The sequence below is a fragment of the Muscardinus avellanarius genome, assembly GCF_963383645.1.
Source record: "Muscardinus avellanarius genome assembly, chromosome: 2".
Classification (NCBI taxonomy): Eukaryota; Metazoa; Chordata; class Mammalia; order Rodentia; family Gliridae; genus Muscardinus; species Muscardinus avellanarius.
Genome location: NC_137787.1, coordinates 16259307 through 16286982, shown reverse-complemented (window position 1 = coordinate 16286982; position 27676 = coordinate 16259307).

The following is a 27676-nucleotide window of genomic DNA, read 5'->3' as shown; positions in this document are numbered from 1 at the left end:
CCTTTCCTGCTGTAAGCCTGGTTCATTGAGTCTTTCTCAGTCCATGCAGATGGTCAGTATCAATAGGGCTGGGTCTAGTGTTAAGTGCAGGTCACTCTCCATGCTTTCTATAGATTTGGAGTCTTGGTCTCTCCCTGCCTTCTTTGGTTGCATAAGCATTTGAGACAAAACTCAGTGTAAGAGTCTCTGTTCGCCAAAACTACAGCTGGGCTGGTCTGACTTCTCTCTATTCACCACAATTGTGTTTTCTGTGGTGATTCCGGAAATACTGCTAGTTAGGTCTAGTGTTAAGCGTAGTTTTCCCCCCACACTTTCCACTCAGAGCCTGAGTATTTCTGAGCCTCTGCTGTGTCCAACAGCAGACCCCCACTCCCGTTTTCTTCGGGTTGAATTGCAAAGTCTTAGACCCAGGGAGTTTATTGCAGCTGTTTGGGTCCCTGAGGGGACTGGGCTGGGTGTTTTCCCGTGGAAACTGTGACTTCAATTACGGTGTTGTTGAGTACTGCTCTGGACCTCTGGAGGGTGTGGTAATCTCAGCTGTATCTACTCCTTCACTGGGTTGAATCACAAAGTCTCAGACCCAGGGAGTTTGTCACAGCTGTGCAGGTCCCTGGGGGTGCTGTACTGGGACCACAGCTTTACTGATGATTTTGGTGCATGCTGGTCTGGTTCTCTAGATGGCATGATGATCTTAGCCATTGCCGCTGCAAGTTGTAGCTGGTGTTTGCACAGGAGGAACTGATGACTTACAATTCCAATAATCTGCAGCTGCTGCTGATCAGGATGTTTTCCTGATCATCCCTGAAATCAATCAGGTGCAGTGAAGCAAGATGGCACCACCGCAGCACCCTCAGCCATGAGGAGGGTGGGTTTCTTTTCTGGTGTTGAGCTTCGCTCTGGATTCCTGGAGGGCATGGTTAGCTCGGCCGCCACTGCTGGAAGTTTTAGCCGGGAAGGACTTTGTGCAGAAAGAACGATGGCTTGCAACCCTGTTGATCTCCAGCTGCTCGCTTCAGGTCCGTGTTTTTCTTTATGTCTCTAGAGTCTGGTGCTATGAGGTAAGATGGGCTCCTTCGGTGCCCACCACCACAAGATAGGCGGGTTTCTTTTCTGCTCCCTGTCCCTTGTATTTATTGTTTTTATTCCTCTGCTGATAGTATTTTTCTGGCTCTGTAGAATGCTGTTTTTGAGGCAATGGAGATCAGGTGTCAGCAGGATTGGTATGCGCTGCTTCCCTCGGTCGCCATCTTCCCAGAGGTCGACTAAAGTCTCTGATAAAGGATGCAGTATCTGTGTCATTTTGGGATTAGTGTCTCTTTTCTTTTCCTTTTCTAGATGTTGATATTTTTTATGGCTTTTTGTATTATGTGGCTTTTTGTAGTATTTTTACAGAGCATCTTGGAACACTTTGCTTTGTGTTATAGGACTTTGGGTTTTGTTTAAATCTGATGGAAAAGGTTGATTTTTCCCCTCCGTCTTTGTTTTCAGTCTATCTACCTGCTTAGGTTGAAGTTGCAAGTTTCTCTCTACCTTTTGCAGTATAGTTCTGAGGCAATTCATCCTTAAAGACTCTGTAATGCTATTTGTATCTGTCTTGTGTGTGCTGTGGGTCTTTCTAAGTTGCTGAGGATATCCTCAAGTCTGTGATCCTCCTGTCTCAGCCTCCCAAGCACTGGGATTACAGGCTTGTGCCACCACACCCTGCTTATTTTCATTGGAAAAAATTGTAACTATTTGTTTCAGTTGAAGGCTAATTGAGGAATCTAAAATTAAACCTTTCATATCATCAAAGGTTTGCTTTATAATTTTAATTTCTAAAGTACAAATTAGTCAAGACTTATTCATTTATTTTTTTCAAAAAGTGTCTGACTATAAGTGTTGAAGATACAGCACAAAATTATGATCTATATTAATTTAACCAAAATAAATAGGATAGAAGAGTGGAACATGTATATACACTTATCATCAAATAATACTAGCATTTAGATTGATCCTTAAATGGCAAATGGAGCTTTTCCCCATCTGGTATTAAAGCATAATAATCTTACTGTTTTTAAAGAATAATAAAGAAAGCCAGTTGCAGCTGGACATGGTAGAGTATGGCTGTAATCGCAGTACCTGGGAGGCTGAGACAGGAGGACTGCAGGATTGAGAAGAGACTCAGCAATTTAGCAAGACCCATAGCAATTAAAAATAGAAAGTGCTAAGGGTATAGCTCAGTAGAATGTCTCTGGGTTCAATCTCCAGCACCAAAACAAAAAACAATAAACAAAACAAAACAAAAAGAAGCCTATAACTTCAAAAGGGAACTAGAGGAAATAAGACTACGAAATGAGGAAAAGAAATGTGATAATATGAAGAAACAAAGTTAATAAAAACCTGTGTAATAACAGAAAAGATAGTGGTAAAAAACAAAGATTCATGAGGATAACTAGGAAATCTCCTTTTCATCTGAAAATTTATGATTTAACTATTTAATTTCTGTCAATAACTCTTCCCTTCCAGGTGTTTTCACATAAGTGAGCCAGGGAGTGGGGAGAAAGTCAATAAAGCAAACAAAAGCCCTAAGATGTCCCATTATATAATTTTCTTGGTACTGGCAATTGAACTCAGGGCCAGTCTACCTCTGAGCTACATTCCCAACCTTATATTTTTTAAAATTTGAAACAGGGTTTTGCTGAGTTTCTGAAAATGGTTGCAAACTTGTGCTGCCTTCTGCGTCAGCCTCCCAAGTCCTGGGATTACTGGAGTAAGACACTATGCTTGGGCTCTGTTATAATGGTCTTCTTGTAGCTGAGACTTAGAACACATTCTTCATTTTATTTATGTATCTTTCTGTAGCTGTAACCTGGGCTTGTTGGCAACCTTTCTTGCTGTTCTATTTAAAGGTAAGATAGTTAGGGATTCAGGGGAATGTGTTTTGTGCTGTCTCATGGTGGGGAGAGGTACCTGTCTGCTGTGGCTATGTCTATCAGTCACCCACAGAAGGCAGGTGCAGCTTCCCCAGCCAGAACCTTCTGCAAGGTGAAGCCGCATTCACTCCAGGGTACCTTTCTGTGCTCTTGTCTAGGTGGAATGTGCTCTGAAAATAAAATTTAAGCATCCCTTTCACACAAGAATTATGCAAATATCTTAAAATATTTCAGATTAGAAATATAAATATTTGGGAGGGTCTCCAAGAAGAGGCTGTCTCATATAGATGTTCCCAAATACTTACTATTGACTTCTCAATCTTTCTAGCTCCTCCAAATCCCAAAGCCCATAGTGTTCAATTTATTCTGTGAGTCCTCTTGGACTCTTCTCTGTTTTTTTGATTTCTAGTGAAAGTTTAAGATGAATGTTTTAGGTAGATTTTCCTACCCAGTCTTTTTCAGCTCCAAGGTGGGAAGATGGTCCAAGTCCAGTGAGCTGAGGGGAAAGTGCTCGATGTTCTGATTTTAGTTTTATCTCTGTGGCAGCAGCATATCTCCCCATAAAGGAAGTGTGTGCGCGCGCGCGCGTGTGTGTGTGTGTGTGTGTGTGTGTGTGTGTGTGTATCAATATAATAAAATAATATTATATAAGAGAGCTTTATTTCTCTTATCATCAAGACTGTAACTGCCCTCCTTGATAAATAATAAAGTTTGCATTATTACTTTAAAGACATTTGAGTTTGTCTTGTACCTGTTTATAAGAACCACCTAGGAGCTGCGAATGCTCTGTGAGAGCCATCTGAAATAAGCAGGGCCAACCTTAATTAGATGCTTTCTAATTCTGAACTTTCTCCTTTGATAAAAAGGGGTACAGGCTCTGTAAATGTCACCAAAATTTTTTAAATAGTGGACATGTCTACATGTCTGAATAGCTTGACCAGCTAATTCATTTAAAATAGTAAAATACACACCTTAGATTGATTCCCTCCATGAATATTTTGGAGTAAAACCAGCCATTTAAGAAAAAATGTGGGGTTGATTGTTTGCTATCATGTAGACAGAACAATCCACTTAATAACCATATTTTTCCCTCTTCCGTGGTAGCTATCGGTGGTATTTTGGAGCGCAAAGTGATTCAACTGGGCAATTACAGTGGTATGAATTCTTACATTTTGCAAAGAAAAAAATGTTGAGAAATTGCTCTTCAGAGTTATCAGTGGACCATTTTATCAGTCTGTTGGGATTCAGAAGAGAAAACATGAAAAACCCTTTTCTCAGAGGCCATTTCTCCCGATTATTAGCTCCACCTGAAACAATGTAGTATCCCTCTCCAATAATCAGCTAAGGTGCCACGCAGGATCATTTAGCTCAGTGATATGCAGTCATTCTCTATTCTGTGACACTTTAATTTCTAGAGCTGCAGTTGTTGTCATACTTTACAGGTAACTATGGCAACAGACACTGTGCTGACAAGCTCTGCGCCTTCTGTGATTGGAGATGGGACAATCTTGTCAACATTAATTAATAGGAGTTTGTTTGGAGAGGGCGGGATTTATAAAACCAATTGATGTCAGCATTTTCAGGGGTGCAAATATAGATATTTTGAATGTGGACCCACGATTTTATCTTAAATTGTTGCATTTACTCAGAGAGGTAGCTTAAGGAGAAAAAAACAAACCCGTATGCATCATCCCAGCCTGCTTTCCTCCTTTCAAAGAGAAGGCGTCAGTGTTTCTCTGAGTGAAAAATTTGAGACTATAGCCTTGACATATGTATTTGCAAAATCACTCATTTTTATTCTTGCAACATTCAGGGAGAAAGCTTCTTAAAGCAAATTTTAAGTAGTCCTACCATACTTTGGGTGTTCCTTAAGAATGTTTTTTCCCCATCCTTTCCAATGAGTTGTTTTTCCTGTTCTCCAGAGTCAGTAGTAAAAAGTTGTCTGATTATTTTCTAGAGTAAAAACTCTATGAAATGGTATTTAAGATGTGTTAGAAATTCGTAGGCAAGGAAATAGGGCTTCCAAAGAGCACTGCATTCTGGGTATTTTTAGTTTCATGACTGAGTTTGGAGAACAGCTTGTCTTGTGGCCTAAAGGTAAGAGGTGCTCAGAAAGAAATTCCAGCAGGTTCAAGGTCATTAAGCTTTATGGGGCACCCAGCACCCACATACACCTTGAGCAGTGCTGTATATGTTCACACTTAGTTCCCCACTTAAAGAATTCAGTGTCTTTATTAAAGTAAAAAAAAAAAAACCTCTTGCAATCACATTTGCAAGTGTATAAATGTAAAACATGTATGTTTTTTGACCTAAGGAAATAATTAAAAAGGATAAAAGAGGAAGAAAATGACCCCACCTCACTGAGTATAAACAGAACTCGCTGTAGAAGGAAAATGGAGACAAGAGTGCGATGAAGGTTCAGATGATCTTACCTGGTTAACGCTGAAGGCTGTCCCATCTCAGGTTAATTTTTCTTGCTGGTTTGGTGCCCTATCTGTAGATGGGTCAGGCTATTTCGCCACTTCTTCAAGGAGGGAGTTTTTTTCTAGCTCGTTTCCTGGCAATTGGACTTTTCTAACTTGAGGTGTTGGGACAGGAAGTGCATAGTAAGCCAGTGACTAATTAAAACAAACTCCAGGCTGGGCTTGCTTTACTGTAAATTCTGGGGTACTTGATTTTTTTTGTTTAAATCTGGGGTGAGAAGAAATCAGGCACTGGGCCTCATTAGACCCAGAGTGATAGACATTTAAAAATATCATTGATTCCTTATAATTCTCCCTCTTGAAATTTCCAGAAGTCACCTTATTTATTTATTTATTTATTTATTTATTTATTTATTTATTTTTGGTACTAGGGGTTGAACCCAGAGGCATGCTATCTCTGAGCTACACTTCCAGCTCTATTTTCTATTTTATTTTGAAAACAGAGTCTCATTAAGTTGCAGATATCCTCACCAAGTTGCTGAGGCTGGCCTTGAGCTGGCCATCTTCCTGTCTCAGCCTCCCAAGTACTGGGATTGCAGGTGTGTGCCATGACTCTCAGCTCAGGAAGTCAATCCTAGAGTAGGAATGTTAGATTTGGAGCTGGAAGACCTAGATTTCTAATCTTAGTTCCATTCCTACTCTTTTTCTGGTCCTTTGGCAGATTATATTATTTCATTCTATATTATAATATTGGAAAATAAGGTCAACCTAAACATAAAGTGAAATAGAGTAGCATTGGGTTAAGATTTCTGGAAAATGCTAAAATACTTTTGTAGAACTTACTATTGTGAAGAATTAGAAAACATGGGGTTGGAAAAGGGAGCCCAAATAATTGGTATTAGCATAGTTTTTTTTGATAAGTTATACAAAACAGACACAAAGATACCTGAGCTTATTTCCACAGGCTGCTAGCTGAGGGATTAGATGAAGAGTTTGAGAAGAAGGATCCATATGGTCAGGCCTGATACACTTTGATGGTTTGGGTATCTTTAGTGGAGTGATATTACTCTATGGATTGTGTGAAAAAACCCTAATAATAAAACCACCATTTTATGAGCACATACTATTTGACAGTGTGAAATTCTAAGAGATTTTTATTCCCCCAAAAATCAATGCATGTGAACTCTTACCGTCTAATTCTACATGTGAGATTTCTTGAGTATAAAAGGCACAGAATGGGTGACTGACTATTCACCAACCAAAACTGGGGTTTTCATTATTTTGACAACTGGTGTAGGTGTACTAGTGTGTGCTGCTGACTATCATCTCTGCTGAGTAAAGTATGTCTCTACCTATATGAAAAGAACATGTAATGGCTACTTGTTTATTGAGTGAGCATGTAATTACAAACTCAGTGTAAATTAAGGATACCTGTTTGATACCACTTAAAATTAGAATTGATCTCTCTCTTGAGTATTTCTAAGTTCTTTGGTTTTATCAGTACTCATGTGATATAGGTTATGAAAATAATTTCAGATGGTGGTGCATGCTTGTAATCCTAATACTTGGGAAGCTGAGACTGGAGGATCACAGGTTCAAGAACAGTCTCAGCAATTTAGTAAGCCTTTCAACAACCTAGTGAGACCTTGGTTTTAAATAAAAAATAAAATCGTTCTGCAGGTGTAGCTTGGAGGCAGAATGCTTCTGGGTTCAATTCCCAGTACCACACACACAAAAAAGTAATTTCAAAGGCTTTAACCAGGTTGTGGTTCTTGGCTCAAAGCTGACACATGCCCCAAAACTGATAAAAAATAATCAGCAAATTCTGAAAAGTTATATTTCCCCCAAATGAGCAGGATGTAGTTTTATCCAGCGCATCATGGAGTGGCAGACCAGGACTGTCAGAAGAGTGGGTACCTAATAGAATACCTGGTACTCAGTGACGGTTCAAAACGTTTTATTGAATGAATGATTGTGAATGACTTCCTGTGCTTTGTGCATTTAGAAGAGAAAGTGTTTCCTAAGGAAGGGCTGGAGTATACAGAGGCCTCTCCCCAGGGATGGCGAGTTGAAGGTAGGGAGGCCATGAGGGGAATGGCAGGGCGAGAACAGAGGAAGGGTGTGGGATCTTGGGGTACACCTGGTGCTTTCGGCCATCTGGCAGCCCTTCTCCCTCTGTTCAGGGACTCAACTTCACTTTCTCTGCGACTTTTAGGCTTTTAGGGACTGTCAAGCAAGAAACCGTATCTTCAATAAGAAGTAAGCGACTGACCTAAGCTACCCTGACAAAGCCCTGTCTTTCTAGACTGGCTCTCACGTGGGGATAAAGATGGTCGGACTGATGAACAGGGATGGCAGTGCCCCATATAGACTGCCTGTTGGTTTCTGCTGTCCCAGCTCCAAAATTTTCCCAACTCCTGGATTTTCTGGATTTCTTTTATTTCTCTGCATTATTCCATGGCCTTTTAATTTTAAGTTAATATAGTCAGAGTCAATCTTTGTTGCACACAAATCCTGATGGATCCAGGCAGTTTCCAGCTTCCCAGCCCTCACTAAGTTTCCAGGGATTGGTTAGTGTTGATTAGTCTGTAGCTGGTTATTCAGTACTTTTGAGAATGGAAACCTCTGCTCCTTAGGAGCAGGCCACATTGTCTTGTTACTTGAGTCATAGATGCATAGAAATCGACTGTCTTTTTATGACTCAACTTCACCTTTTACTACCCATTACTTTACTCCAAATGCTGTGGCGAAGATATGCTACTAAGATTTGTAGTGAAGGTTTGGTACTAATCACCCTGCTGGCTCCTGACAACAAAGAGACAGTCTGATAAAAACCAAACACCAAAGAAGTTTCGTTAAATTCATAGCCACGGCCAGTGGCTATCTATGATCTTTATCTGTTTTCATTTACATATTTCTGTCCCAATGAAAGTAACTCTTTCCCTTTCTCCCCTGGCCTCCTTTGCTGGACCAAATTGCTCCTGTGGGCTTGTTGGCCACCCACTTTTTTCAACCTGTGCCATCTCTGCCGCTGGCTTCATCTCTTGTTCTTGGCTTGGAGCAGCTCAGGGTTTGCTTCTGAAGAGTGCTAATTGAACTCTATTCCCCATTTTTTCTCATGAGTCCCGGGGAGAGTAGCGTTTTTCTCCCCAAGGGAAAATGAAACATGACAGAAGACTGAAACAGTTATTATATAAACAAGAGGGGAATCATAGAACACACTCCAGTGGCCTTTGTACAAAAGGAAAATGGAAAGAAGATGAACAATTCATGTCTGGGTCCTGGCTCTGTTGGTTCCTCTTTATCAGCCATAGCACGACATGGGCCTGAGAACTTGGGTGAACCTTTCTTGAGAGCAAATCTACTGAATGGTTATAACCCAAGTCAGGATGAATGAGAAAAAAGCCCTAAAGAATTCACCTAAAAACCAGAGTCTGGACGAGAATGTGAATCTCAATGATTTGATTATCTGTCATTGATTGATAACCAGAGTACATATAGTTAGCAAACAGAAGATGGGTGTATGATTGGGGATGGAAACCTGTTTTTCTGACTTTATGCTAAGCTTCTTATTCTGGTGCTTTGAGAATTATTAATTTTAATAAATAATACATTTTGAGAATTATGTTTTTTACTCTTGGCTACTATGTTGGTCAGCTTTGGATCACTGTGACCAAAACACCTAACAAGAATGACTTGGCAGAGAAAAGGTTAATTTGGCTCATGGTGCAGAGATTTCAATCCATGGCCAGCTGACTCCATTGCTCTGAGCCTGAGGTGTGGCAGAATATCCAGGTAGGAGGGTGTGATGGAAGGGCAGCTGCTCAGTCTTGGAGACTGGGAATCAGAGAGACAGAGAGGAAGGAGCTGAAGAGAAGGCAAACCTTTTTCGGGCACATATCCAGCGATCCACTTCCTTCACGTATGTCTTACTTACTGCCTGGTAGTCCATTGAGCTATCAGTGGATGACTCCACTGTGAGGTCAGAACACTCATGATAAAATGATTTCCTAAAAAGTCCCAGTTCTGAATCTTGCTGCACTAGAACCATGCCTTCAATACATGAACTTTTTAGGAACCTTTTAGATCCTAACCATGACCCCTACTCTTCCTATCATTGATCTAATTGACATTCTAATCATCTGTTGTCAAGAATCTTGAATGATCTCCCTTCCTCTGTTTTTGTTTTTCCTTCTTAGACTCTTTGTTCCTAGAATAAGCAAGGCTAGATCATGTCAGCCCTTTACTTGAAATTCTTTGGTGATGTCCAACAGGCTAACAGTGGACTCTTAAGACCCTCCCCACATGGACCTCCCTGGGTCCCCTGGGCCTCATCTCCCATTTGCCTCCTTTTCTCCAGACACAGGTCTACTCGATACTCTCCTCACATGGCAAGCAAGAACTTTGAGGCCTCTGTGACTTGCCCATGTAGTCTTCATTTTGGTCTTTTCTTCAAACTTCCTACAGAGAAGTCTTTAAAAGACCAGTGTTAAGTGCCACAAATCTCTGTTCAGCAGAGAAATGTTCTCTTCTTCTGCACAATTGGCATTCTATACGCCATGCAAATGTGCACATTTTAGGTCAGAGTACACCAACAGAAATAGAATGTGAGACACAAATATTATTTACAATCTTCCAGCAGCCACATTAAAAAAGGTAAAAAGAGCCAGGCATGGTGGCACATGCTTATAATCCTAGTACTTGGGAGGCTGAGATGGGGGGATCATGGTTTGTGGCCAGCTGTAGCTACTTAGTGAGGCCTTCTGCAACTTAGCGAGACCCTGTTTCAAAATAAAGAATAAAAGACAGGGCTGGGATATAGCTGGGTTGAATTCCTAATACTGTAATCTTTCTACCTATTTTTAATTTTAAAGTTTTTTATTGGTACATTTTGGTCATACATCTTAATGGAGTACAAGATGGTGGAGGCATACATGCACACATCACCCAGTTAGCCCTTACGCAGTTTCCGCCCCATTCCCTCTCTCTCTCTCCTTCTCATGTTTGGTTTAGTGATTGACTTAGATATGTTTGTTAATGTACATTATGAACATTAGAGAATTTCCCTTTTCCCCACTCTACTCCTCTCAGTTAGGTCACCTTACTTTTTCATCTATAGTATCTCCTTTGTCTAGAGTTCCTCCTATGACCCATTTTCTCCCTAGCTTTCACATATTAGGGAGAGCATCCATTTCTTATTTTTTTTGTGACTGACTAATTTTACTTAGCCTCATGTTCTCCAGTTCCATCCATTTCCCTGTAAATGATGTAACTGTTTTATTCTTTATGGCTGAGTAAAATTCCATTGTGTACATATTCGATAGTTTTGTAATCCATCCATCTGTTGATGGACATCTTGGCTGGTTCCATAGTTTGGCAATTGTGAATTGTGCAGCTATGAACATAGGTATGCATGCATTAGTTTGGTAGTTTGGTTTCTATTCTTTTGAGTAGATACCCAGAAATGGTATTGCTGGATCATATGGTAAGTTCATTCTCATTCTTCTGAGGACCTCCATACTATTTTTCAAAGTGGTTATACTAATTTGCAATTCCACCAACAATTTATTAGAGTTCCTACTTCTCCACATCCACACCAGCCTTTGTTGTTTGTGTTTTGAATGATTGCCATTCTAGTTGGAGTTAGGTGAAATCTCAGGGTGGTTTTGATTTGCATCTCTCTGGTTACTAATGATTTTGAACATTATTTTCATGCATTAATTGGCCGTTTGAATTTCTTCTTTTGTGAAGTGTCTATTTAGTTCACTTGCATTTTTTGGGGGGGGTTATTTGTTTTCTTAGACGTGAGTTTCTTGAGTTCCTTGAGTTCCCTCTATATTCTAGATATTAGTCTTCTATCAGAGGAGTAGGTGGCAAAAATCTTCTCCCATTCTGTGGGCTCTTGGTTGAGGTTCTTGATAGTTTCCATTGCTGTATAGAAGCTCCTCAGTATAATGCAATCCAGACTGTAAGAAAGAAATTTCTGCTGAGGGTTGAGCCTAGGGGCATTCTGTCCCTGAGCTACACCTCCAGCCCTATTGTATTTTTTTTAAATTCTGAAACAGGGTCTCACTAATTTGCGGAGGCTTTTTCTAAGTTGCTGAGTCTAGCTTTGAACCTACAATCTTCCTGTCTCAGCCTCCCAAGAACTTGGAATACAGGTGTATGTCACCACACCTGGCTGAGAAATAAATTTTTATTTTTTATAAACTACCCAGTCCAGTGTATTCTATTAGCATCCTGAATGGGCTAAGACAAAGGCCATCAGCAGGAAGAATTTTCCTTTACTCAGAGAGGTTAGCTTTGGTCTATTAAGGCCTTCAACTTATTGACAAGACCCACCCACATTAGGAAGAGCATTCTATTTTACTCTGTGTGTCCATTTAAATGACATTTTTATTCTAAAATACTACCTGCTACCAAGTGCCTGGCTACTGCACAATCCAGTTTTTTTGAAACATCAAGTTAACCATCACAGATGTACAATCAATGAAACTTAATGGTATGTATGAAATCCTGGTAGTATTCCATACTTAGCTAATTTTTATTGGACTAGCTAGTTGCTGGTGCCCAGTAGTAACATGTGGCTACTGTTTATTGTATTAGAAAGTCAGCATTATGTATTAGGTTATTGTGTGCTGTCTTTTTCTTCTGGTTCAGCTCTAAGTGTCTGGAGAGGAATCTTGATGTCTGGGAACATAGAAGTTTGAGTAAATGTGTACTGAATGGAAGAATTTTTTTTTTTTTAAGTCTTAGAAATCTATGGGAGGAAGATGGTGACCGAGAAAAGCGGGGCTTAAGAGCCCCGCTAACAACCAATCTCCATTACCACAAAATCAGTGCCTTTCATAGCCAGAAAACACCATCACCAGAGAAACAAAAAAATCACCAGGCTCCAGAGAGAAAGCGGACTGAGAACAGAGCTCAGAGCCACAGACGAGATACACCGGCCTCATGCCCGAGGACGCGGCAGCAGCGCCATACTGCTGGTGGCAGCGGCGAATTCACCTGATGGCTACAGCAAGCCGAGGTGAGCCACTGTGGAACAGCCAGGCGGGATCTTTCGGCGCAGGGAGCATCTAAAGCTCCCAGTGGCTGAGCTCAGCACACGCTGCAGGGACTCAGAGTGGAACTCAAAACCAGAAAAGAAAAAATACGTCAGCCTCACGGCCGAGGGCGTGGCAGCGGTGCCATATTGTCACCGGCGGCAGCAGCAGTGAATTCACCGAGTCCAGTACAGCTACATCTGCGTACACAAGAACAGTGAGTCAAATTGTGGGCCACAGAGGAGAAATCCCAGTACTGTACTCCCTGGGACTTGACCCAGTGGGGGAGTGGCGGTGGCAGAGATATCACACCATAGGAGAACGTGCAACCTGGCACCCCCCATAGTCTAAAGCAGCCTCTATTGACTGCCTGGGTCGGAGACTCTGTGATACAACCCAGTAAATAAGTAGTGGGGTCTGAGATACCACAGACTCGAGATCCAGAGCACCTTAAGCGAAGTCATAGTGACCCAAGGGAAGAACCAAGAGAAGGCACAAACTTCTGAAATCATGGGAAAGAGGAATAACAATGGAGCAATGAATGCCCACAACCCCACAACATCAGAACCCAATAAAACAGAAATTCAGAGATTTCCTAAGATCAAATCAGGAAAATAACTGTAGAAATAATAGAGGTGCTTCAAAAAGAACTCAGAGAGAGCCAAAAAGAGATAAAGGTTGCAATTAATGAAGTAAAGGCCTCAATACAAAGCACAAACAACCGATTAGAACACATGGAGAATAGAATCTCGCTCTTAGAAGACGATCACTCCAAAAATGAACACATGGTTTCTAATTTAGAAAAAAAAAATCTGACAGCAGGAATCTGACATTGAAGAAATATGGGCCCATTTTAAGAGAGCTAACCTAAGAATAATTGGAATAGAGGAGGGAAAAGAAAGTGAAACCAAAGGGATCAACAATTTCTTCAAGGAAGTAATAGCAGAAAATTTTCCAAACATAGAGCAAGAGGTTGATACACAGGTCCAGGAAACTTATAGAACTCCCTTTAGACAGGATCGGAGAAGAGGATCCCCACGCCACATAATTGTCAAAATGACCAATGTGGAAGCCAAGCAGAGAATCTTAAAGGCAACAAAAACAAAGGACCAAGTGACATTCAGAGGCAAACCAATTAGAATCACTCCAGACTTCCCAAACCAAGTCATGAGAGCCAGAAGGGCTTGGAGTAACATATTCCAAACTCTGAAAGAAAACAACTTCCAGCCAAAAATTTCCTACCCAGCCATACTTTCTATCAAATTAGATGGAAAAATAAGAAGCTTCCATGACAAACAGAAACTGAAGAAATTTATGTCTTCAAAACCAGCACTAGAGAAAATACTCAAAGAGATTAACTACAAAGAAGAAATAGGTAACACACACCAGATCCAGAGAAACAAGATTTTCCATCCAACAGACAACTAAGATTGGTTATCTGTGGAGATTCATTATTTATGTTAGTCTTTTACCTATCTCTAAATTGTATTTTTTGCCTTTATAGTTGTTAATTTTTAGGATGTCTAGTTGGAATATCAATATACCTTCAGATACAGCATTTGGAAATATTTTATCCCATTCTATTAGTAACTTTTAACTCTGTTTACATTGTCTTTAGATATACAATATGTTTTTTATTTTTTAGGGAGTTTGTATACTCTTCTGTTGCCTGTGCCATTGAAATCATATCCAAGAAATCACTGCCAATTTCAATGTTGTGAGGTTTTATGACCCAGATTTTCCTCTAAAAGTTTATAGTCTTAAGATTTATATTTAGGTCTTTTATCTATTTTGAGTTAATATTTGTATATGGGATTAGGTAAGGGTCCAATTTTATTCTTTTCCATGTAAGTATTATTTTTCAACAATATTTAGTTAAAAGATTATTATTTCCACCACCAAATGTTCATGGAAACCTTGTCAAAAATAACTTGACAATATAGGGAAGAATTTATCTCTAGGCTTTTATTTAACTCCAATGGTTTATATATCTGCCTTTAGAACAGTACTACACTGTTTCAATTATTGTAGCTTTATATGGTTTGAAATCAGAAAATATATATCTTCTAGCTTTGATCTTTTTCAAGATCGTTTTGGGTATCTAGAGTCCATATTCTATATTAGGATAGATTTTTTTTCTGAAAAATAAACATATAAATATATGATAATTTCACCTAAAAAATAGAAAAAAATATTCTCTGGTAAGAAAGAAAGCAAAAAGAAATATTGAAATGTTATCTTTAAGTCATCAAAAGCTTGGTATCAGACAAATGAAACTGTTACGTGAAATTATCATTTTTAATTTTGGATAAATTGCTATAATACTAGATGTCAACCACTAAGCCAAGCATGGGAAGGAGGGATGGGAGAGAATGGGGTGGGGATCGGGTGGGGGCTGACTGGGCGATGTGTGCATGTATGTCTACAAAAGTTTGTATCCCACTATGATGTATGAATACAGTGCACCAATAAAAAAAAAAAAAAAAGAAATCTATGGGAGTTGGACCTACAAGTAAACCATTATTTTTTCTCTTTTGTCAATTCCTTTGCTAGTCTCAGGGGAAGCTATAAAACAATATTCCACAATTTCTTTAAATCCATTGCCAAATGGCCAATAAGGTGGTGAAATGGCCTGAAGGAAAGAGGGCGGAACTGTTCAAATTTCACTTGGCTACTGTAAAGTTATGATTTGAATATGTTCTGACTACAGTGATTAGACTGTAACTGTACATGTTGTGGGTTGCTTTCAGTTAAGACATTGGCTCAGATTAATCCACCATGACAGCTTGATCTAACTGATCATGGATGGCCTCGTTAACTGTGCTTAGGGAAAGAGAACGTGGGAGGGAGAAGGGATAAGTTAAATCCAGCTATCTTTGGTTTCTGTCTTCTCTGGCTTCCCATAGCATATGTACCTCCCATCACAAACCCTCTGGACGAAGCTGTCTTGTGGTACTGGGGCGCCAGTAAGCTGCTGAATGTCTGAGCTGTGGACACACCGCCCTGGCCAAGAGCCTGCTCCTTTATCCTACACTGTCCCCACCTTCTCTGTAGCGCAGGACAGAGCCTAAAGTGTAGCTCTTGGGACGTTAGGATGAAATGACAACATACAAAGTGCTGTCACATGTGACTAATGTACTGTAAACATTATCTCTTCTTGCCAGAACAAGTAGTCATGGAAAATTATTTAATGATTCAAAATACAAATGATTATATTAAAAAGAGTAACCAAAACATGCAGTTTTGAATGTCTTAGCTAGAATAAAACTCCTAGTTTCTGTCTCCTAGAAGAGAACATTTAAATGACATTCAGTAGGCCGGGCGTGGTGGCGCACGCTTGTAATCCCTGCACTTGGGAGGCGGAGACAGGAGGATCATGCAGGTTTGAAGCCAGCCGGGCTGGCTTAAGAGACCCTTTTTCCAAATAAAAATATAAAATAGGTCTGGGACTGTAGTCTGGAGGTAGAAGGGCTTCTAGAAACCCCAGTACCACCAAAAACAAACAAACAAAATGACAGTCAGTGGCTATCTCTGTCACCGTATTTGCCTGTCCAAGGCATTTAGCCTTTACCATGGTTCATATGGATTTGAACTTGTCTTGTTTTTTGTCCATCATGCAAAAGTGTACTTAAACTATCATTACTATCACTTGTGCTATGACTCGTGTTGAGCATGGAAACTATTCTGCCTAATATTTTGAAGGGTATCTATTATTTTTCAACATATAGACGTGATCATAAATTATTTTTTCATGCTATGAGTCCATAGCTAAACTAAAAAAAATCCATTAAAAAGAGAGAATAGCATTAAAACTTTAGCCTTCTTCTTTCTTCTGTCCATGGAAGAAACTTCTGGATGCTGAGAATAGAAACAAATGGGGACTTGGAGGATGATACTCAGCCATGTGGGAAAATACTGCCTCCAGCTGTTCAAAACTAGAATTACCTTGACATTTCTCAAGGCTTGACAGAACGGGAGAAGGGAAGAGAGAACCATGGAATAAAAATGTCACTTTTTGGATCATTTAAAAACTCACAACTAGAGCTGGCGTGGTGGTGCATGCTTGTAATTCCAGGATTTGGGAGGCTGAGACAGGAGGATTGCAGGTTTGTAGCTACTTTAGTGAGGCCCTCTGCATCTCAGTGAGACTCTGTTTCAAAATAAAGAATAAAATAGGGCTGGGGGTGTAGCTCAAAAGTAGACGGCTCCTGGGTTCAATCTCTAGCACCACAAACAAACAAACAAACAAACAAACAAACAAACAAACAAACACAAACTAAACTAACAACCAAAATAATAATATCTTCAAGATTTTAAATGTGGTAAGTTCAGGCTTGGCCCATTTATTTGAATCATGCATGTAAGTTTTAGACTATCCCCTCCTGGACTTAGATGCTGATAATGTGAGTGAAATTTGGGCCTTGGTCAATGATAAATGGAATTCTAAAGCTGTTGTAGTATAAAGTGCTCTAAGGGACCACCCACCTGCTGAGAAAGATTTTATGGTCTCCTTTATGGCCTTGTGAGTGGTGCTGCAGAGCAAACCTCTTGTGTCAGATACACTGGGCTAGTTCTGGAATTCTCTATATTCTTTATCCTTTTTCCGATAGCATACATATCCATCACATCAAATTCATGGTAAACATTCATGATTGAAATATTTTTAGATTTGATCAATGTTTGCATTTAATTTTGACTTTTTCTGAATGTATAACAAGGGGTAAAATTCTCCTCCCTATTGCGGAAGATCAACTTTAGACTAGTTGTTAAATCAACTGACAGAGTCATCAATGTGGCTAATTTGGAGTGCATAAACAACAAAATCACTTTAACTTGGAAACCTCTTTGTATTGGCTAATTTCTAATATGTCAGATAGCCCTGTGGTCAAGCATAAGTTTCAAACAGAAAAATTCCCCTGCACTTTTAGAAAATCTGGTAACAAAAATTAAACTTAACAAAATAGGGGACGGTGATTTCCTCTGACAAGAGAAGAAATTAGATTATGATTCATCCCTAGGTTCCTTTAAATCAAATGTTCTCAAAGGGGCCAATTCTGCCCTCCAGGGAACAATTCATATGTGGCAATAATTAAAGCTGTGTTACTGACATTTAGTGAGGGGTGACTGGTAGTGCCTGACTGCCCAATATCCATCAGTTTTGCACAAATTAATTGTCTCTCAGCACCCACAATTCCCAAATGCCCAGTGAGATACTCACTTATATAGGTAAAAAACCTGTTTTTAATAAAACTCCATTTTACATATTGCTATCGTTTGAATGATGATGTCACCTTGAAATTCATGTTGACATTTAACCCTGATGTAGGATTAAGATGTGTGGCATTTGGAAGGTAGTTAAGTCACAAGGATTCTGCCCTCATGAATGGGATTAGCACCCTTATAACTGGGCAAAGGTTATAGGGAATCTCTCCTGCCATGTGAGGACATAGCATTTCTTACCTCCAGAGAACACAGCAAGAAGGCTCTATCCTGAAAGCAGAGAACAGCCCTTACCATATATAGGATGCCTACTGTGCCTTGTTCTTGGGCTTCTCAGCTCCTAGAAATGGAGAAACAAATCTCTATCGTTTACAAATTGCCCAGTCTTGGAGCCAGGTGTGGTGGTGCACACTTATAATCCCAGCACTTGGAAGGCTGAGATAGGAGGACTGCACAGGTTTGAAGGCAGCCACAGCTACTTAGTGAGGCTCTCAGCAACTTAGTGAGATTCTGTTTCCAAATAAAATATAAAATAGGTCTGGTAGTGTAGCCTGGAGGTAGAAATCCCCTGGGTTCCATCTCCAGTACCACAAAAACAAACAAACAACCCCCCCAAAAAAACAAATTACCCAGTCTGTGGTCTTTTGTTATAGCAGCACAAATGGACAGAGACACATAAAAACTGAATGTGGTTTTGTTGGGGGGATGTTTTTAATAATATAGAGTAAGTTTTCTAGGAATTTAGAATTACCTATTTTACTAACTACAAATATTTCACAACTTTGGCCTAGATACTGACCAAAAGTTGGTTGCTGTTATGAGAGGTGAATTGTGTCACCTCTAAAAGTCGGATGTTGGAGCCCTCCTTCTCAATATCTTGGAATGTGACTTTATCTTCAGAGAGATGATTGAGTTAAAGTGAGGTCATTCTAGAGGCTGTAATCTCATATGACTAGTTGCCTTTTTAAGAAGAGAATATCAGGACATGGACACAGAGACATAAGGTGTGTCACCCACAGAAGGAGGCCCCTGTGAGGACACAGTGAAAAAGTGCCGCCTGCAAGCCAAGAATGAGGCCACAGAAGAAACCAAACCATCTTGATGGTAGACTCCCAGACCCCAGAGCTGTGAGAACTGTGAGAAATAAGCTCTGTCACTTACACTCTTCCAGCCTGTGGTATTTCATTAGGGTGGCCCTAGAAAGTTGATATAATCATTTTACTTTTGGAAAGACACATCAGTGATGTTAAAGCTGTTTTTTTGCATTTGTGTTTCCAACATAACATGTTGGTGTCAGTTCACAAACTGTAGTCATTGCCTCCATGCTGACTGCACTCCTGGTGTAAACATCTAAGTTATGAGTAGTATTTCCATGCCCAAGCATGGACATCCCTATTGTTTTATTATAAATCACATTTCTGGATTTTACCTTTAGTAAAAGGATTTTACTCAGGCTAATATATTGATACTTTTGGAAAATTTGTGTTTAGTCAAGTTATATTACCTATGAATTTTAACTAAGAACATAAAGAAGGCATTTAAAAATATTTCAAAGAATAGCCATCATGTCTGCTGAGGTTGAGAGTGCTTTAGGTTGGTCTTCCTAGAAGTAAGTTTTAGGTTCTTTCTAGCACAGTTTGGTGACTGTTGTTTAAAACAATCTATGATGTATTTCAAAATGACTAAAAGAGTATAAGATTCTCAACACATACAAATGGTTATGTGATACAACACAACACTAATGGTTAGAGAGAAATTCTTCTCTCATTTGGTAATTATACATTATATATATATGTACTGAGTTATTGCAATGTACTCCATGAAGATGGGCCAAATCATGTCTCAATAAGAAATAAAGAAATTGGTGCCTACTCTCCATTTTGAGAAATTCTACTTTAGTTAGGATGTGAGTATCAAAAGATTCCCAGGGGTTTCTAATATGTAGAGGGTGTTGAAAACTATTCCAATGACTTTGAAACATATCTGTAAGCCAGGCATGGTAGTGTCTGCCTGTAATATAAAGTAAGACACACAGAGACAGGAGGATTGAAGGTTCAAGGCCAGCTCTAGCAATTTAGTGAGAATCCCAGCAACTTTGAGGGTTCCTGTTTCAAAATAATGATAAAAAAGAGTGCTGGGGTATAACCTGGAGGTAGAAGGCCCTTGGGTTCCTCAGTACAATCAGACCAAAACAAAACAAGCACCCCTTTCCCCCAAAACTGCAAACAAACCAAAAACCATGCCTGAAAATTACTTGATCCTTTTTTTCATTCAAAGGTGGATATAATTCCCCTTGAACCTGAGGTCTGGTTTCTAGTTGGTGGGATGTGGTGGGAGAACCCCTTGAAGGCCCTTGGTGCCCGATTATGAAAGGCTGTCTCTAGACTTATGTTCCCAGAGTGGTACTGCCTCTTACAGGGCACTGGAGCGGAATATAGATCCTTAAAATGCACATTTGTCACGGCATCTTTCTGTTTATTTACTTAAAGAATGTTAATGGGGTGGGGGTGCTAAAATTTTTTTTGTCTGAAAATGGGGTGGTAAGCTAAATAAGTGTCTGCTAGAACACTCTTCCTTTCTTTCTGTGTGTGTGTGTGTGTGTGTGTGTGTGTGTGTGTCCCTCTCTCCTCATGGTTTTGTAGTTTGGAGCAACCTTGTAAGAACAGTGTACACTAAAGTTGCCATGCAGGAGGCACTGTGTGACAAAACCCAGAGGCAGTGTGTCCAAGCACCGCCAGCTGTCCCCTCCCGGCTGTTTCATTCTGCCTGGGCACCGGTCGTGTGAGTGGACCAAGCTTCAACATGACCTCAGCCTGCAACCGTGGAGAGACACGTGGGACTGTTGTGTTAAGCCAGTTTAGAGTGGTTTGTAACACAGCAATAAAAAGCTTGAGCAAGCTTGTCTAAAGTAAGTCGCGCTGATGTTTACAGAGCCATTTGTTTGATAAAATTTTTCTGTGTTCTCACCTGTGCTCCGGGTCACACGGGAATGAAGCACATCCTCTTTACTCTAGCAGGACTACGTGAGGTTCCTGTCTTGTTTATAAGGCCTTGTTTATTTCTAATTTCCTAATGGAAGAAGAGGGAATGATCAGTCAAATACAAATTATTTTTTTTTATGAGCTCTGGTAAAAAAGACTACACCATAGCATGACATTGGTTAAGAGGACACAGGGGAGGAGAAACTCGTATTTTCTTTGTCTTCTTATGAGTTCATGTCTTGAACTCTGCATCTCCAAAGGCTTTTAAGATAAGTTTCTGACAAATTTCTGGCACATCTGGATGAATGCCAACAAGTCCAAGCCTAGGCGGGTAGAACTTGAATTTCTTTTCCAGTAATTTTCCTGCAAGCTGACAGATCTGACACAAGCCAAAGGCAAGAGGGAGGCCATTATTACTTCTAGCGAGGCAGAGAGGTAGAGAAGCGCAGTCCGGGTTCCCAGCAGCCCTGCCTGAGGGTCCCAGTTAATCCTAGTAGAAGAAACTGGGCCAGGAGCCGAACATCATAAATGTTTCCCGTGGCCCTCTCTTCAAGGGTCACCCTAGAAGACAGAATGCGCAAAGGAGTCAACTGTGGAAGCTTCTTGTCCTTGAAAGCACTTTTCCGCATGGACGTCTGTTTATTTCCTCTTTAAGTGGTAGCCCTGGTCAGTGACCTCTCTCATCTAGGGCACAGCTAAAACCAAGGTGAGAGCCGGGCGTGGTGGTGCGTGCCCGTAATCACAGTAAAAACCCTTGGAAGGCTAAGACAGGAGGATTGCAGATTCACAGTCAGCCTTGGCTACTTAGAGAGGCCCTTTGCAACTTAGTGGGACTCTGTTTCAAAATAAAGAATTAAAAATAGGGCTGGGGGTGTAGCTCAGATGTAGAATGCCCCTGGGTTCCATTCCCAGTACTGCAAAAACTAAAAACCAATACACCACCACCACCACCACCAACAACAACAACCAAGGTGAGGTGAAATTTGGGAGTTGTGGTTTTCTAAAAAATGGAATCCAAGGAATGGAACCACCATATGCTATACCACTCCTCAGTATCTTTCCAAAAACAAATTTAAATGAGATTACTATAGTGATACATGAACACCCATATTCATAAGCATCACAATTCACAAAAGCCAAAATATGGAACCATCCTAGGTATCTATCAGCAGATGAATGAATACATAAAATTTGGTATACACACAATGGAATTTTACTCAGTCATATAAAAGAATAAAATGAGATCATTTGCAGGCAAGTGGATAGACCTAGAGAGCATTATGTTAATTGAAATTGGCCAGTCTCAGAAAGTTAAGGGTTTTTCTCTCATATGTGGAAGTTAGAGAGAAAGTAGGAAACATAAAGGTCTTTAGATAAATGAGGACAGAGACCAGGAGAATAATGGAAGGGGACTGAGGCAGAGCAGTGGGGGTGGGGGTGGGGGAGGAGGACCGAAGAAGGACACAGTTCGATTGATGCTACGTCCATATGAAGGTCACTACCAATCTCACTAACATTTACAGGAGAGGAGGGGAGTGGGTGGGACTGGAAAGAAAATACACCGAGTTCTGTGTGCATGGATGGTTGAACTTCACTAGGAGGTACAATTACAGTGTACAAATTAAAGTATAAAAAATGAATCCTTTTGATAAAACCATTGGAAGTTTAGGGTTCAGGTTCACTTACACTATTTCTGGGGTGTTGGGATTGGTCTCACACTAAGAAACCCACTAGGAATTTCTCATAGAGGCTAATCTTTTGGAGAAATAAATTTAGGATATCCAGACTAAGATACTTCTGATTCCTCCCTTTCTTTCTTTCTTTCTTTCTTTCTTTCTTTCTTTCTTTCTTTCTTTCTTTCTTTCTTTCTTTCTTTCATGGCTGTACTGGGAATTGAACCCATCTACCTCTGAGCTATACCCCCGACCCTATTTTTTATTCTTTGTTTTTGAAACAGGGTCTCACTAATGACAACTTCTTCTTCCTCTTCCTCTCCTTCTCCTTCTCCTTCTCCTTCTCCTTCTCCTTCTCCTTCTCCTTCTCCTTCTCCTCCTTCTCCTTCTCCTTCTCCTTCTCCTCCTTCTCCTTCTCCTTCTCCTTCTCCTTCTCCTTCTCCTTCTCCTTCTCCTTCTCCTTCTCCTTCTCCTTCTCCTTCAGTACTTCAGTACTGGGGATGAAACTCAGGGGCATTCTACCTCTGAGCTACACCCCCAGCCCTATTTTTTTAGTTTTTTTTTTTTTGAAACAGGGTTTCACTGAGTTTCAAGGGGTCTTGCTAAGTAGCTGAGGCAGTCTGTGGACCACAATCCTCTGGTATTGTAATCACAGCCTCCCAAATGTTGGGATGACAAGTGTGCACCACCATGCCCAGCTGATTCCCCATCTTCCAAGGAGACATTTTTAGATAGGGGAGGGAAGTAGCAGTGTTTTAAGGGACTGAAATACAGGTTTTCATATTTCAAATTTCAAAATCAAAATTTTACTTATTGGTAAAGTGAACTAACTAATGTGGCTTTTGCAAGCTTTAGGAAAGGGTAGGAATATTTTTATGGAGATTTCTGAGAGGAATGGGACTTCCAATAAGCTTTTCCTGAGATTCATGCTTACTTAACTCTCTTCGGGTAGCCAGGTGCAGCTCTTAGCAGTGCCCAGTAGCAGAAAGGGTACTCAGAGGAATCACCCTGAAGGTAGAAAGAGACATGACCGAGCTAGGTTGTGGAGGTGTTGGCTACAGTGAGAACAAGCAGGCCCCAGACTGAGTACATCTGTGAGTGCCAGGCCTTAGCCCAGGAGCCAGCCGAGGGGAGGAGATGGGCATTGAATTTCCTGTTAATGTGAATAGGTGGGGACTAGACAATCATTTGCACCCACCACAGAGGATCAGACTATGAATAGTTTATCATTTGTGTGGTATTTGCAATTTAAATTTTTTTGAGTTACTTTCTTCCCTCCCTCCCTTCTTTCTCTCTTTTTCTCAATCTCTTTCTCTCAATGTCTCTCTTTCCTTCCTTCCTTCCTTCCTTCCTTCCTTCCTTCCTTCCTTCCTTCCTTCATTCTTGTACTGGCAATTAAACCCAGGAGCATTATACCACTGAGCTATATCCCCAGCCCTATTTTAAAATAGTCTCCCTAAGTTGCCGACAGTCTCACTAAGTTGAGGCTGGTTTTATTTTTATTTTTATTTTTATGTTTGCAATACTGGGGATGGAACACAGGGGCATTCTACCTCTGAGCTATACTTCCAGCCCTATTTTTTATTCTTTATTTTGGAACAGGATCTCACTGAGTTGCAAAAAATCCTCATTAAGTAGCTGAGGATGGTTGTGAACCATGATCCCCCTGTCTGTCTCCCAAATGCTGAGATTAAAAGCTTGTACCACCATGCCCGGCTGAGGCTGGTTTTAAATGTGCAACCCTCCTGTCCCAGCCTCCCAAGTACTGGGATTACAGGTGTGCACTACCACACCTGGCTTGGTCAAATTTTCGACTTCAGTCTTACAGTAATTTATCCATATAGGTGGAGAAGGTATACATTTGTATTGAACATACATACATACACCTAGTATGTGCCACACACTGCTACAAGCTGTTTTCTTATATTAGTTCACGGAATCCTCTTCACAATGCTCTTGGTATTACTATTCCTCTGTCTTCTGGAGGTGGGAATGGAAGTGGTAAGAGGTGAGAAACACACAGGGCAGCCCTGATTTGAAGCCTTTGTATAGGAAATAAAAGGCTTTTGCCCTTATTACAAATAATAATTGTGTGTATTTATAGAGTACAATGTGATGTTTTGATTTATTGTACGTTATAGACAACTTTCTTCAAGCTAATTAATATACCCATCACCATGTTAACTTATTTTTTTTGTGTGTGTGTGAGGAGAACATTAAAATCTTTTCTTCTAGCGCTTTTGAAATACACAATCATCACTGTGAACTGTGATGAGCATACAGTGCAGCAGGTCACCAACACTTGTTCCTCCAGCCAGGGCTTTGTACCTTCTATCTGTCTTTCCTCTCCCTGACCCCTCTCTCCCACCTCCAGCCTCTGGTAATCACCTTAATTCTCTCTGTTTCCATGAGATCAACTTTTTAAATGTCCACATATGAGATCATGAAGCATCTGTTCTTCTGTGCCTACCCTGCCTTACTTAGCATAATGTCCTCCAGTTCCATCGGCTTTTGAGAGGCAGATTGCTGATTGTCTTTGAAAAGTCTGCATCCACAGCTGTTATTTACATATAAATGTGACCCCTGTGTGATATCGGGGACAGGATGCCCTAGGCTGCTGAGGGGGGTCTGAAGGGAGTCAGAGTCCGTGTGGATTTGCAGTGATTGCGCCATTTCTCATGTATCTGATAACAAGAATTTGAAGGAGGAAGGCATGCACCAGGCTAAAAGCCTGGGAATCATTTCTCCAATTTCTAGTTTTGTGATGTGTTCTGTGAATAGCCTGGAAATTTCACGGAAATAGAGGGTTTTGATTTCATTTAGTCTCAATCCTCTCTGCCAGACAGAACATGCTGGGATCAGTGTGACAAAGGTTAAATAACCATTTTCAGAGTTTCTTCACTGAGAGAGATTTAAGAGGTGATTCCATGATAAAATGACAGGCTAGCTAGAGGGGGCATTAGTCCTGGCGTTCCTTCTACTGACTTGTTGGAATTTCTTTGTGGCATGAAGGACTATGATCCAAAACACCAGGGTTCCAAATGATAGCAAGTTAACTTTTTCATGCCAACCTCAGTGTCCTAATCTGCAAAATGGGTATAATAATATCATATCTTGTAGCTCTTGGGGAGGACTAAATAAGTGATGCATGCAAAGCCCCAGTGCCTGTACATGGAAAGCTGCTTTGTGATATTCACTTCATCGGGGCTTTTCAACCTCAGCACCGCTGACGTTTGGACCAGGGGCTGGTGTGTGCATGGTGAGATGTTTAGTAGCATCTGGAGGCTCTATTCACGAGATGAGTTCAGGGTTCCTACTTTCTAGGTTCTGACAATCAGATACATCTTTCATACTTCCAAATGCTCCTTTTGGGTAACATTGTCCTTGGTTGAGAAGAATAGATTTACATAAAATTGTATGAAAGCATTAGTTGTCTAAGATGACCTTAACAAAGTGCCACAAGCCGGTTAACTCAGACAACAGAAGTATATTTTCTCAGTTTGGGGGGCTAGAATTTGAGATCTGCAGGGCTGGTTCTTTCTGGAGCTGAGGAAGGGTCTTGTCCATGCCTCCGTTGTTCGACTCCAAGGACTGGCCTATGGCAATCCTGGGTGTTCCATGGCTTGCAGACAACTCACACCAATCTCTGTCTTTGGTTTTGATGCTCTTTTATGTGAGTGTCTATCTTTGTGTCCAGGTTTCTTCTTTTTTTAATCACCCAAACTAATGAAATCTGCGATGACCCTACTTACAAATAGGGTCACAGTCTGAGGCCAAGATTTCTTTTTTTTTGGGGGGGGGTATTTATTTATTTATTTTAATTAATTTATTTTTTAAATTGGTGCATTGTAGTCATATATCAATCACATTGGAGTACAAGACTTGAGAGGATATACAAGCACACATCATCCAATTAGCCCTCCTCCAGCCCCCATCCCATTCTCTCCCCCTCCCTCCATCCCACACTTCTTTGGTGATTTACTTTGATACATTTGTTTATGTACCTCCTGCGTTTTAAAGAGGCTCCGTCCTCCAGTATTACATACCCTCTGATTGGTCACATTAGTTGCTTCACTATAGGGCCCTTTCTATAGCTCAACCTCTTCCTGTTGCCCTTTTCCTCCTAGTTATTGCTGATTAAGAGAAGCGTCTAATTTATATTTTCTGCGATATTTCTCTGTGCATGCTGCGTTGCAAGTACCGATCCCACTCTTGATGGTCCCAGTAGTGGCCTGTCTACTCAGTGGACTGATCCAGATCTCGCTGGCTCAAGCAGCGGCCTTGCCTCATGGGAGGTCCCAGTTCTGGTCTCGCTGGCCCCTGAACCGGTCTAACCCCTAAGCTGGCTTTGGTCCCGGCCTTGGAAGCTGCAGGAGTGAACCTGCCTCACGCCAGGCTCCGATGCTGGCCATTGGCCCCTGCACCGGTCTAACCCCTTGGCAGGATTCCAATCCCGGCCTCGGAGGCCCCAGCACCGGCCTAGCCTCATGGCAGGCTCCAATGCTGGCCTCGTTGGCCCCAGCACCAGCCTAACCCCTCGGCAGGCTCCGATCCCGGCCTCGGAGGCCCCAGCACTGGTCATGCCTCACGGCAGGCTCTGATGCCGGCCTCGCTGGCCCCAGCACTGGCCTAACCCCTCGGCAGGCTCTTATCCTGGCCTCGGAGGCCCCAGTACCGGCCTTGCCTCAAGGCAGGCTCCGATGCCGGCCTCACTGGCCCCAGCACCGGCCTAACCCCTCGGCAGGCTCCGATCCCGGCCTCGGAGGCCCCAGCACTGGTCATGCCTCAAGGCAGGCTCCGATGCCGGCCTCGCTGGCCCCAGCACCGGCCTAACCCCTCGGCAGGCTCTTATCCTGGCCTCGGAGGCCCCAGTACCAGCCTTGCCTCACGGCAGGCTCCGATGCCGGCCTTGCTGGCCCCAGCACCGGCCTAACCCCTCGGCAGGTCCAATCCCGGCCTCGGAGGCCCCAGCACTGGTCATGCCTCACGGCAGGCTCCGCTGCCGGCCTCGCTGGCCCCAGCACTGGCCTAACCCCTCGGCAGGCTCTTATCCTGGCCTCAGAGGCCCCAGTACCGGCCTTGCCTCACGGCAGGCTCCGATGCCGGCCTTGCTGGCCCCAGCACCGGCCTAACCCCTCGGCAGGCTCTTATCCTGGCCTCGGAGGCCCCAGTACCGGCCTTGCCTCAAGGCAGGCTCCGATGAGGCCAAGATTTCAACAAATAAATTCTGGGGGACAGATTTCAATCCCTAGCATGTCTAAATTTATGTCGGTATAGAAATGTGGGGACCACAAACTCACACGCTTGGACCCAGGCGTTTCAAGAGGGAATGTCGACTTGAGGTTCGCAGACCTGATTTTTCAAGAGAATCTTCCTAATCCAGGCTTTTAGGTGAAACTTCTCAAAAAATGCCAAAGACCT